Source organism: Pelodiscus sinensis, unplaced genomic scaffold (assembly GCF_049634645.1).
Source record: "Pelodiscus sinensis isolate JC-2024 unplaced genomic scaffold, ASM4963464v1 ctg63, whole genome shotgun sequence".
Taxonomy (NCBI): domain Eukaryota; kingdom Metazoa; phylum Chordata; order Testudines; family Trionychidae; genus Pelodiscus; species Pelodiscus sinensis.
In genome coordinates, this window is record NW_027465976.1 from 385,805 (window position 1) to 398,288 (window position 12,484).

The following is a 12,484-nucleotide window of genomic DNA, read 5'->3' on the forward strand; positions in this document are numbered from 1 at the left end:
CTCTATGGTCCGCCTCCTGCCGCTCCGCGCTCCATCCTCTCTATGGTCCGACTCCTGCCGCTCCGCGCTCCATCCTCTCTATGGTCCGACTCCTGTCGCTCGGCGCTCCATCCTCTCTATGGTCCGACTCCTGTCGCTCTGCGCTCCATCCTCTCTATGGTCCGACTCCTGCCGCTCTGCGCTCCATCCTCTCTATGGTCCGATTCCTGCCGCTCTGCGCTCCATCCTCTCTATGGTCCGACTCCTGCTGCTCTGCGCTCCATCCTCTCTATGGTCCGACTCCTGCTGCTCTGCGCTCCATCCTCTCTATGGTTCGACTCCTGTCGCTCTGCGCTCCATCCTCTCTATGGTCCGCCTCCTGCCGCTCCGCGCTCCATCCTCTCTATGGTCCGCCTCCTGCCGCTCCGCGCTCCATCCTCTCTATTGTCCACCTCCGGCCTCTCCATGCTCCCGCTCTCTCTATTGTCCTCACCCAGCCGCTCTGCTCCACGATGTGCGCTTGCTATGGTCCGCCTCCAGCGGCTCCGCGCTCCGTCCTCTCTATGGTCTGCCTCCTCCTGCTCTGCACTTTGTCCACTCTGTGGTCCGCCTCTGGCCGCTCTGCACTCTGTTCTCTCTAATGGTCTTCCTCCTGCCGCTCTGCGGTCCGACCTGTCTACGGTCCGCCTCCTGCCGCTCTACGCTTCGTCCTCTCTATGGTCCGCCTCCTGCCGCTCTGTGTTCCGTCCTCTTTATGGTCCGACTCCTGCTGCTCTGCACTTTGTCCTCTCTATAGTCTGCCTCTGGTCGCTCTGCACTCCGTGCTCTCTATGGTCCGACTCCTGCCGCTCTGCGCTCCATCCTCTCTATGGTCCGCCTCCTGCCGCTCTGTGTTCCATCCTCTCTATGGTCCGCCTCCTGCTGCTCTGCACTTTGTCCTCTCTACGGTCCGCCTCCTGCCGCTCTGTGTTCCATCCTCTTTATGGTCCGACTCCTGCTGCTCTGCACTTTGTCCTCTCTACGGTCCGCCTCCTGCCGCTCTATGCTCCGTCCTCTCTATAGTCTGCCTCTGGCCACTCTGCGCTCCGTGCTCTCTATCGTCTGCCTCTGGCCACTCTGAGCTCCGTCCTCTCTATGGTTCACTTTCTGCCGCTCTGCGCTCCGTCCTCTCTATGGTCCGCCTCCTGCCGCTCTGCGCTCTGTCCTCTCTATGTCCGCCTCCTGCCGCTCTGCACTCCGTCCTCTCTATGGTCCTCCTCCGGCCACTCTGCTCCATGCTGCGCACTCCCTATGGTCTGCCTCCAGCCGCTCCAGCCACCTCCGGCCCTCCAGGCTGAGCACTCTATGGTCCGCCTCTTGCCGCTTTGCGCTCCGACCTCCCTATGGTCCACCTCCTTCCGCTCTGCGCTGCTTCCTCTCTATGGTCCACCTCCGGCCTCTCTGCGTTCCCGCCCTCTCTATGGTCCTCCTCCGGCCGCTCTGCTCTGCGCTGTGCACTTTCTATGGTCCACCTCCAGCCTCTCCGCGCTCCCGCCCTCTCTATGGTCCTCCTCTGGCCACTCTGTTCCGTGCTGCGCACTCTCTATGGTCCGCCTCCTGCTGCTCTGCGTTCCGTCCTCTCTATGGTCCACCCCCTGCCTCTCTGCACTCAGTTCTCTCTATGGTCCACCTCTGGCCACTCTGTCCCGCGCTGTGCACTCTCTATGGTCTGCCTCCGGCCTCTCTACGCTCCCGTGCTCTCTGTGGTCTGCCTTATACCACTCTGCACTCCTCCCTCTCTGTGGTCCACCTCCGGCCGCTTTGTATGCCGAACCCTGTCTGCTCTGTGCTCTCTATGGTCCGCCTCCGGCTGCTGAGCGCTACACACTCTCTATGATCTGCCTCCTGCCGCTCTTACATAAGAACATAAGAACGGCCATGCTGGGTCAGACCAAAGGTCCATCTAGCCCAGTATCCTGTCTGCCGACAGTGGCCAGCACCAGGTGCTCCAGAGAGGGTGGATCGAACACAATGATGAAACGATTTGTCTCCTGCAATCCCTCTCCAGCCTCTTACAAACAGAGGCCAAACATGTGACGTAGTGGGGGTACTTGCTGGGCTGTGGTGACCTCTGCTGTCTGGAGCAAGACCCATCAGGGAAAACCTTATTATGCAAAGGTACCATACCGGTTGAACCAGCCTACCCCCCATTGGGAGAAACAAAGGGAGGTGGAAGGCTGCCCTGGCTGAGGGGCAGGGCTTGGAGAGGTAGAGTTAGTTCCTGTCCGGAAAGCAGGGAAGAAGGAACTGGGGAGGGGCTCGGATCCCCCCATCTCAAGGGGGCACTGAGGCCTTTTAGCCCCCAGTTCCTGTAACCAGATTACATCTGTGCTATGCTGTATCCTGGAGGAGCAATGAACCACCCTCAATTCCACTGGCTGGTGGAGTCTGTGCCATTTCGGGGTGCAGGAGATGGGGGACCCCCAACGCGCCGTCACAAAGCACACCATTTTATCCCGACTAATAGCCTTTTATGGACCTAACCTCCATGAAATTATCTAGCTTCTCTTTAAACTCTATTATAGTCCTAGCCTTCACAGCCTCCTCTGGCAAGGAGTTCCACAGGTTGACTACACACTGTGTGAAGAAGAACTTTCTTTTATTAGTTTTAAACCTGCTACCCATTAATTTCATGTGGTGTCCTCTAGTTCTTCTATTATGGGAACTAATAAATAACTTTTCTTTATTGGCCCTCTCCACACCACTCATGATTTTATAGACCTCTATCATATCCCCCCTCGGTCTCCTCTTTTCTAAACTGAAAAGTCCCAGTCACTTTAACCTCTCCTCATATGGGACCCGTTCCAAACCCCTAATCATTTTAGTTGCCCTTTTCTGAACCCTTTCCAAAGCCAAAATATCTTTTTTGAGGTGAGGAGACCACATCTGTACACCGTATTCAAGATGTGGGTGTACCATAGTTTTATACAGGGGCAGTAAGATATTCTGGGTCTTATTTTCTATCCTTTCTTAATAATTCCTAGCATCCTATTTGCTTTTTATGACCGCCGCTGCACACTGCGTGGAAGTTTTCAGAGAACTGTCCACGATAACTCCAAGCTCTCTTTCCTGATTTGTCGTAGCCAAATTAGCCCCCATCATACTGTACGTATAGTTGGTGTTATTTTTCCCAATGTGCATTATTTTACACTTATCCACATTAAATTTCATTTGCCATTTTGTTGCCCAATCACTCAGTTTGGTGAGATCTTTTTGGAATCCCTCACAGTCTGCTTCTGTCTTGACTATCCTAAGCAGTTTGGTATCATCCGCAAACTTTACCACCTCACTGCTTACCCCTTTCTCCAGATCATTTATGAATAAGTTGAAAAGGATTGGTCCCAGGACTGACCCTTGGGGACACCACTAGTTACCCCTCTCCATTCTGAAAATTTACCATTTATTCCTACCCTTTGTTTCCTTTCTTTTAACCAGTTCTCAGTCCAAGAAAGGACCTTCCCTCTTATCCCATGGCCATGTAATTTACACAAGAGCCTTTGGTGAGGGACCTTGTCAAAGGCTTTCTGAAAATCTGTGCTCTGTCCTCTCTATGCAGGGCCGGCCTTAAGCTGATTCAGCTGATTCGGCCGAATCGGGCCCCATGCCTAAGGGGGCCCCATGCCCCTGCACCTGGAAGTTGCTCCCTCGGCTCGGCTCCTTGTCGCCCTTACCTGCGCATGCTGCCGGCTGCTCCTGCTGTGCGTTCAGTTTGCAGGTGGGCGGGGAGATTTTAAAACTTAAAAGTGCCACGCGGCCGTGGCTGTGGCGCACGCAGTTCACAGTCCGGCTCGGCAGACAGCAGAAGGTAGGGGAGCAGGAGCGGGACGGGCTTGGATGGGGTTTGAAAGGAAGGGCCTTGAATTGAGGGGGGAGGAAGAGGCTTGTACGGAGGGAAGGGGGAGAGAGGAAGAGGCTTGTGCAGAGGGGGAGGGGCTTGTATGGGGGATAGGAGGGAGAGAGGAAGAGGCTTGTGCGGAAGGGGGGGAGGAAGAAAGGGGAAGGTACCAAGAGACAGGGTGGTAGGAGGCCAAGTACAATCAGGAAAAGGGCAGGAGGGGAGGTGTCAGTGCATTTTATTAATATCAGCAGAACTGTCTTAAATGGGGCCTGTGTGTTGTGTAGTCTTGCCTTAATCTTTGTATTCATGCCTGTAAGTGTGAGAGAAGCTATTTGTATGTATTTGCTTGCATATGCAACCACACTTAAGTTGAGGCCCTCAGCATGTTCTGTAAGTATCAGTGTGGCCCCTGGGGCTTCCAAAGTTGAGTTGCCCTAGCTCATCCCTGACAGGTGTCTGTCTAACCTGGTCTTAAATATCTGCAATTTAAGCCCATTGTGTCTCATCCTAACCTCAGAGGCCAAGCAGAACAATTTTTCTTCCTCCTCCTTATGATACTCTTTTAGATACTTGAAAGCTGCTCTCATGTCCCTTTTCGGTCTTCTCTTTTCCAAGGTAAACAAGGCCAATTTCTTCAGCTGTGCCTCATATCTCATGTTCTCTAGACCTTTCATCATTTGTGTTGATCTTCTCTGGACTTTCTCCAGTTTCTCCACATCTCCTGAAATGTGGCGCCTAGAACTGGACATGATACTCCAGCTGGGGCCTAATGTAGATGGCTCATTCCCTGCCTAGGGGATGTGAGACTGGGTGGATTAAATTCCAATTCTCCTGTTTATTCTTTTCCTAAGGAGGGCACAGTAGTTCTGATGGGGCTTGGAGAAGGGATGGAAGCCAGATCCAAGATGAATGAGCCCTGGGAAGTGGGCCCATTGAAAGGAGACTGGACCTGTGGATGCCTTAGGGGTCAGCAGCAAGGGCCTGATTTGGGAAGCCCCCTCTTTAGAGGTGAATGTGGCAGATCTTGCACATGTGTAAGATGATAGATCTTCAGGAAGGGGAGCAGTGGTTTAGTGAGGGGGCCGGAGGGATCAGTTGCCCCTGGGAGAAAAATAATATAAAATTTAGCTAAAAATAGATGGCACACGTTTTTAAAAGGAATACTGTATCTCTGGCCTTTTGTCTATTTTTGTCTCTTTAGGCCCCCAGTTAAAATTTTCAAAGGCACTTGAGTGACTAAAGTCATTTTTGAAAATTGGACTTGGAAATCTAAGCTCAGATTTTCAAACGTAATTAAGCTCCTAAAGAGACAGTTGCCAACTCGGATCTTCAAATATATCTATCTGATCTTTACACTCCTTTGAAAATCTGGTCATAAGTGTCCTAGTCAGTTCTGAACGTGAGATGTAGGAGCCCAGTCCTAATTCCTCACCCTTTTTTTTTTTAATTTAAACATTTATCTACACTAATTCCCCTCCTTTCTCTTTCACTATCCAATAAATGCATGGATCAAAATTATAGGTGTTTTTTGAATATGCTGACTTGAGAGTGGAAAGATTTCATATTGTCATGTATGATTCCTGGTAACCCATCTCAAATATGAAAAACTAGGTTGATACCTGTTCATATCAGGAGCTGTTGAATTCAGTTTACCATTTGCAGTATCTCATTAGGATGTTTAGTGGAAAAGATTTTTTTTTAATTTATACTGTGGGCAAACCATGGGCTCAAAAGATTTCCTCCATTGTTTTACCATGAGTATCAAAACATTTGGGCTGTGTCTAGACTGGCCAGTTTTTCCGGAAAATCAGCCGCTTTTCCGGAAAAACTTGCCAGCTGTCTACACTGGCCGCTTGAATTTCCGCAAAAGCATTGACTTCCTACTGTAAGAAATCAGTGTTTCGTGTGGAAATACTATTCTGCTCCTGTTCAGGAAAAAGTCCCTTTTGCGCAAAGCTTTTGCGCAAAAGGGCCAGTGTAGACAGCTCATATTTGTTTTCCGCAAAAAAGCCCCAATCGCGAAAATGGCTATCGGGGCTTTTTTGCGAAAAAACCCGTCTAGAGTGGCACGGATGCTTTTCTGCAAAAAGTGCTTTTGCGGAAAAGCGTCCGTGCCAATCTAGATGCTCTGTTCTGTAAATGCTTTTAACAGAAAACTTTTCCGTTAAAAGCATTTCTGGAAAATCATGTCAATCTAGACGCAGCCTCGGTGTTTTTCTAAAGGCTTGGAGTCAATTGATTATGTAGGAATCTCAGCTTTTATTTAAAAAAAGTTCCCTATACTTCTGGGCCTTACAGCTAAGGAGGAAAGCTTTAAAACATGAACCTTAAATACTCAAGAAACAAAAGGCCAATAAAAATCCAACATGTTATATTTTAAAATATCTTATGATTTGTAGACCATTCTCATAACTTTGTATAGGCATTCCTTGTGATTTTTTGGGTTGGCAATACTGCTCTTTGGTGAATTTAGAGAGGTCTCTCCCTTCAGTTTCCCTTTTCACCCTCCTTTTTTGTCACAGGTCATCAGACACTCATAGAGACAATGGAGAGTAGGGTGAGTCCATGACTATGGTTAATGACTGGTCAGGGTGACTAACTATTATCAGCCAGTGGTCTGAATGAGCTATCTACTGCCATCTGTTAATCAACTGTAGGAAAATGCTTCACTAGCAGACCTTATTTATACAGACAACTTACTTTGCCACAGAGATCAGCAGACACACTTGCTGTGTCAAGGTGATCAATTTTGTCTCTCTTGGGTTGAAATTCACTTAAGACTTGGAGCTGGGAGAATGAAATGTTGTTATCTATATTGTATGATTAAAAGACCTGAACTTAATATGACCTGGCTTAGGGTCTACCGTAACTTGAACACTAAGCAGAGGATAGTGAGTCACATCTAACTGAAAGTCACAAAAGACGGAAACAGGGTTTATTTCTGATGGTGTAGAGTCTATTTGGGAGTCCTCGATTATATCTGACACTTTACATAGGGGCTACGTCTACACTGGCATGATTTTCTGAAAATGCTTTTAACGGAAGTTTTCCGTTAAAAGCATTTTCGGAAAAGCACGTCTAGATTGGCAGGATGCTTTTCCGCAAAAGCACTTTTTGCAGAAAAGTATCCGTGGCCAATCTAGACACGCTTTTCCGCAAAAAAGCCCCGATCACCATTTTCGCGATCGGGGCTTTTTTACGGAAAACAGTACTGTGCTGTCTACACTGGCCCTCTTGTGCAAATGATTTGCGCAAGAGGGCTTTTGCCCGAACGGGAGCAGCATAGTATTTCCGCAAGAATACTGACAATCTTACATGAGATCATCAGTGTTCTTGAGGAAATTCAAACAGCCAGTGTAGACAGCTGGCAAGTTTTTCCACAAAATCAGATGATTTTGCGGAAAAACTTGCCAGTCTAGACACAGCCCCAGTGTTTAAAGGCAGAGCTGACTAGAATCAATTGAGAGTCCTTGTCTTGTCTCAGTGATCGCTTGAGCAAAAATCATTGATAAAATCTTGTGTAGACTGACCTTGGACTCAACATGCAGGCAATGTGTTGAAGGGCAGTGCAAGGAGGGTTAAGGTTAGGGTTAGGGTTTATTACCTAGTGAAATCATTGGTGCTGAAATCACTAAGGACTGGAATTTGACCACAGAATTGACACTTTCTTAACAAAGACTCCATTTTTGCTATTTAAAAAGTAAATCAATGTAACAGAAAACTGCAACACTCTCTGGTAACTTTTTAAAAATCAAATTTTAAACTTTATTGAAAAAAATTGGATAGTTTGCAATTGAAAATATTTGACCTACACTTAATTTTGTGTAAAATTTTGCATAATGAAGGATGGCATTTTTTTGGAAAATGTTCAATTATATAGATATGATTTTGATAAGATCTACTTGATGTGATATTTGTGTGTGGTTGTGTTTTTTTTTTTTTTTTTTTTTGCTGAACCAAAAATCCGGGGTGGGGGTGGGGCCCACCAAAACGGTTCGAATTGGGCCCCGCACTTCCTAAAGCCGGCCCTGTCCACCTCCAGCCTCTCCGCGCTCCCGCTCTGTCTATGGTCCGCCTCATGCCACTCTGCACTCCTCCCTCTCTATGGTCCACCTCCGGACGCTCTGCACCCTGAACCCCAACTGCTCCGTGCTCTCTATGGTCTGCCTCCAGCTGCTTTGTATGCCGAACCCTGTCTGCTCTGCGCTCTCTATGGTCCGCCTCCAGCCACTCTGCTCGCCGAACCCCATTGTTAGGTCACAGAAAATTGGGCTTAGGGTGGTGATGCTAAGACAGACTGAGAAGAGTCCAGCAGAGGGTTCTGAGTAGTCCCTGAACAAAATTTGAGACATGAGTTGAGCAAGGCCGTACTTCAAATGCCTGCCTAAGCTACAAAAAATGAGATAAGCGAACAGCTGCATTTTTGTACTTGCTGAGCTGAACAGCTTGCTTAAGGAACTGATAAGAAAACTCCATCTCCTCGTTGTCTGGTACTTGCCTTCTGTCTTAATAAGAAGTTGCTGTCGAAGCAAAAACACGCTCCTCTGTGTTTAGGCAGCTAACAAACAGCTTTATTAATTAATAAAGCACAGCATGAGCTAAACGTGGTCACAGCAGAGCTAGACCTAGTAAGGCTGCTAATACAATCAATCCTGGTATCTTTATACCTTTAACTAAACAGTCTGACGTCAGGGCATCCAATTACAGAAATCCTTAATTAAATTTGGAAAAACAAAGCCTTATCAACAAGATGGCGGACAGGTGCGAGGGAGTACATCTCCTGTCTCAACCAGCCCAATTAACACATACCAATAGCCCATCCTGTAGGCCTCTTCTCACGGGGTGACAGAAAGTTCACTCTGGTCTACGTGCTTGAGAGAAAAGCTGAAATGGTTTCTGATATACAAGATGGCTTCTAGCTAAATATGAAAATGGTTTCTACAGCTTCTACATTGCTGATGTATCAAGGCCACATTGTATAGTTAGCAAGGTATGTGTCCATGCTAGACATTTCTAACTAACAAAGGGGAGTGGGTTGCTTAAGTGAATAGTCTATGATGCGACGGAACTCTCTATATAACCCCACTTGTTAGAAAAATCGGGCGGCTGGTTCTCAGTAGAGATGGGCTGCACTCTATTGTCGTGTGCACTCTTCAATAAAGAGCTTTGTGATTGGACCTTGCTGGTGTTGCCTGTCTCTTTGTGGTCAGACAATGAACTGAAGCCATGTGGGTTCGAGTCCCCGACACCGTCCACTCCACCCTCTCTATAATCCACCTCCGGCCACCCTGTGTGCCTGTCAAGGCTGATTCCCCACTCCAGAACGATGAATGCAGAAGTGGGGGCCCACAAAAACACCCCAAAACCTTATCTTTCCAAGCTTTGGCATAAAACTTTCCCCCAAAATACTAAAAACCCTAGATATTGGGAGGGAAAAAATCTGCTGCCACCTTCAAGTGCTTTTGAACCCACAACCAGGGGTGGACACTTGAAACCAACCCCAGGGGCACCGCAAGCTCTTTCCTCAAAAGAGCTTGAAAAGAAACGAGAAAATACAAGTTGCCATCTGTGGTTGCTGCCCCTGAATCAGACGCATGCAGATCCCATAGACAGATGTTCCAGGACACAGAAATGAACCAATACCAGGTACAGTAATAAAAAAGAAAGAAATTTATTATCAGAACAATACTCCTGTTTCAAGCATAATGACAAGATGGAAAAGTCACCACTTAATACACTCATGGGGGGTTCCCATGGGCCAAAACTTACGTTACAAAGGAGAGGAAACCCCATTTTTAAATGCACAGACATCAGATTCCCATTCCCAAACCATAAAATAATAAAACCTAACGGATTTATCTCAACGTTGCACTATTTACAGATGGTGAAGTTTTTTCTTGGAATAGGGATAGAAATGTAGCCATGTTAGTCTGGTGTAGCTGAAACGAAAAACAGGACTATGTAGCACCTTAAAGACTAACAAGATGGTTTATTAGATGATGAGCTTTCGTGGGCCAGACCCACTTCCTCAGATCAAATAGTGGAAGAAAATAGTCACAACCATATATACAAAAGGATACAATTAAAAAAATGAACAGGTATGGAAAGGACAAATCACATTGAGGAACAGGAGGGGAGGAGGTAGATGTCTGTGAGCGAATGGTGACAACTGGGGAAGCTGTCTTTGCAATGGGTAAGGTAGTTGGGCTCTTTGTTCAGCCCCAGAGGCAGAGTGTCAGTCTGAGCATGAGTGGGGAAGCTGTCTTTGCAATGGGTAAGGTAGTTGGGCTCTTTGTTCAGCCCCAGAGGCAGAGTGCCAGTCTGAGCATGAGTGGGGAAGCTGTCTTTGCAATGGGTGAGGTAGTTGGGCTCTTTGTTCAGCCCCAGAGGCAGAGTGCCAGTCTGAGCATGAGTGGGGAAGCTGTCTTTGCAATGGGTGAGGTAGTTGGGCTCTTTGTTCAGCCCCAGAGGCAGAGTGCCAGTCTGAGCATGAGTGGGGAAGCTGTCTTTGCAATGGGTGAGGTAGTTGGGCTCTTTGTTCAGCCCCAGAGGCAGAGTGCCAGTCTGAGCATGAGTGGGGAAGCTGTCTTTGCAATGGGTGAGGTAGTTGGGCTCTTTGTTCAGCCCCAGAGGCAGAGTGCCAGTCTGAGCATGCGTGGGGAAGCTGTCTTTGCAATGGGTGAGGTAGTTGGGCTCTTTGTTCAGCCCCAGAGGCAGAGTGCCAGTCTGAGCATGAGTGGGGAAGCTGTCTTTGCAATGGGTGAGGTAGTTGGGCTCTTTGTTCAGCCCCAGAGGCAGAGTGTCAGTCTGAGCATGCGTGGGGAAGCTGTCTTTGCAATGGGTAAGGTAGTTGGGCTCTTTGTTCAGCCCCAGAGGCAGAGTGCCAGTCTGAGCATGCGTGGGGAAGCTGTCTTTGCAATGGGTAAGGTAGTTGGGCTCTTTGTTCAGCCCCAGAGGCAGAGTGTCAGTCTGAGCATGAGTGGGGAAGCTGTCTTTGCAATGGGTGAGGTAGTTGGGCTCTTTGTTCAGCCCCAGAGGCAGAGTGCCAGTCTGAGCATGCGTGGGGAAGCTGTCTTTGCAATGGGTGAGGTAGTTGGGCTCTTTGTTCAGCCCCAGAGGCAGAGTGTCAGTCTGAGCATGAGTGGGGAAGCTGTCTTTACAATGGGTGAGGTAGTTGGGCTCTTTGTTCAGCCCCAGAGGCAGAGTGCCAGTCTGAGCATGCGTGGGGAAGCTGTCTTTGCAATGGGTGAGGTAGTTGGGCTCTTTGTTCAGCCCCAGAGGCAGAGTGTCAGTCTGAGCATGCGTGGGGAAGCTGTCTTTGCAATGGGTGAGGTAGTTGGGCTCTTTGTTCAGCCCCAGAGGCAGAGTGCCAGTCTGAGCATGCGTGGGGAAGCTGTCTTTGCAATGGGTGAGGTAGTTGGGCTCTTTGTTCAGCCCCAGAGGCAGAGTGCCAGTCTGAGCATGAGTGGGGAAGCTGTCTTTGCAATGGGTGAGGTAGTTGGGCTCTTTGTTCAGCCCCAGAGGCAGAGTGCCAGTCTGAGCATGAGTGGGGAAGCTTTCTTTGCAATGGGTGAGGTAGTTGGGCTCTTTGTTCAGCCCCAGAGGCAGAGTGCCAGTCTGAGCATGCGTGGGGAAGCTGTCTTTGCCATGGGTAAGGTAGTTGGGCTCTTTGTTCAGCCCCAGAGGCAGAGTGTCAGTCTGAGCATGAGTGGGGAAGCTGTCTTTGCAATGGGTGAGGTAGTTGGGCTCTTTGTTCAGCCCCAGAGGCAGAGTGTCAGTCTGAGCATGCGTGGAGAAGCTGTCTTTGCCATGGGTAAGGTAGTTGGGCTCTTTGTTCAGCCCCAGAGGCAGAGTGCCAGTCTGAGCATGAGTGGGGAAGCTGTCTTTGCCATGGGTAAGGTAGTTGGGCTCTTTGTTCAGCCCCAGAGGCAGAGTGTCAGTCTGAGCATGAGTGGGGAAGCTGTCTTTGCCATGGGTGAGGTAGTTGGGCTCTTTGTTCAGCCCCAGAGGCAGAGTGCCAGTCTGAGCATGCGTGGGGAAGCTGTCTTTGCAATGGGTGAGGTAGTTGGGCTCTTTGTTCAGCCCCAGAGGCAGAGTGCCAGTCTGAGCATGCGTGGGGAAGCTGTCTTTGCAATGGGTGAGGTAGTTGGGCTCTTTGTTCAGCCCCAGAGGCAGAGTGTCAGTCTGAGCATGCGTGGGGAAGCTGTCTTTGCCATGGGTAAGGTAGTTGGGCTCTTTGTTCAGCCCCAGAGGCAGAGTGTCAGTCTGAGCATGCGTGGGGAAGCTGTCTTTGCAATGGGTGAGGTAGTTGGGCTCTTTGTTCAGCCCCAGAGGCAGAGTGTCAGTCTGAGCATGCGTGGGGAAGCTGTCTTTGCAATGGGTGAGGTAGTTGGGCTCTTTGTTCAGCCCCAGAGGCAGAGTGCCAGTCTGAGCATGCGTGGCAGTTCTTGGAGACACGTGGTCTGTCCCCAGTCGACAGGGGGGGACCAAAACTTCCCTTGTCGGGGTCTGAGCGCGCTGCCGCCCGGCCGGGGGCGCCTGGGGGTCGGACCCGAAGCCGCTGGGATCCGGTTTGGGCCCCAGGGGGAAGAGCAGCGCCCCGCCCGGGGGAGGGGCTCGGGCGCGTGG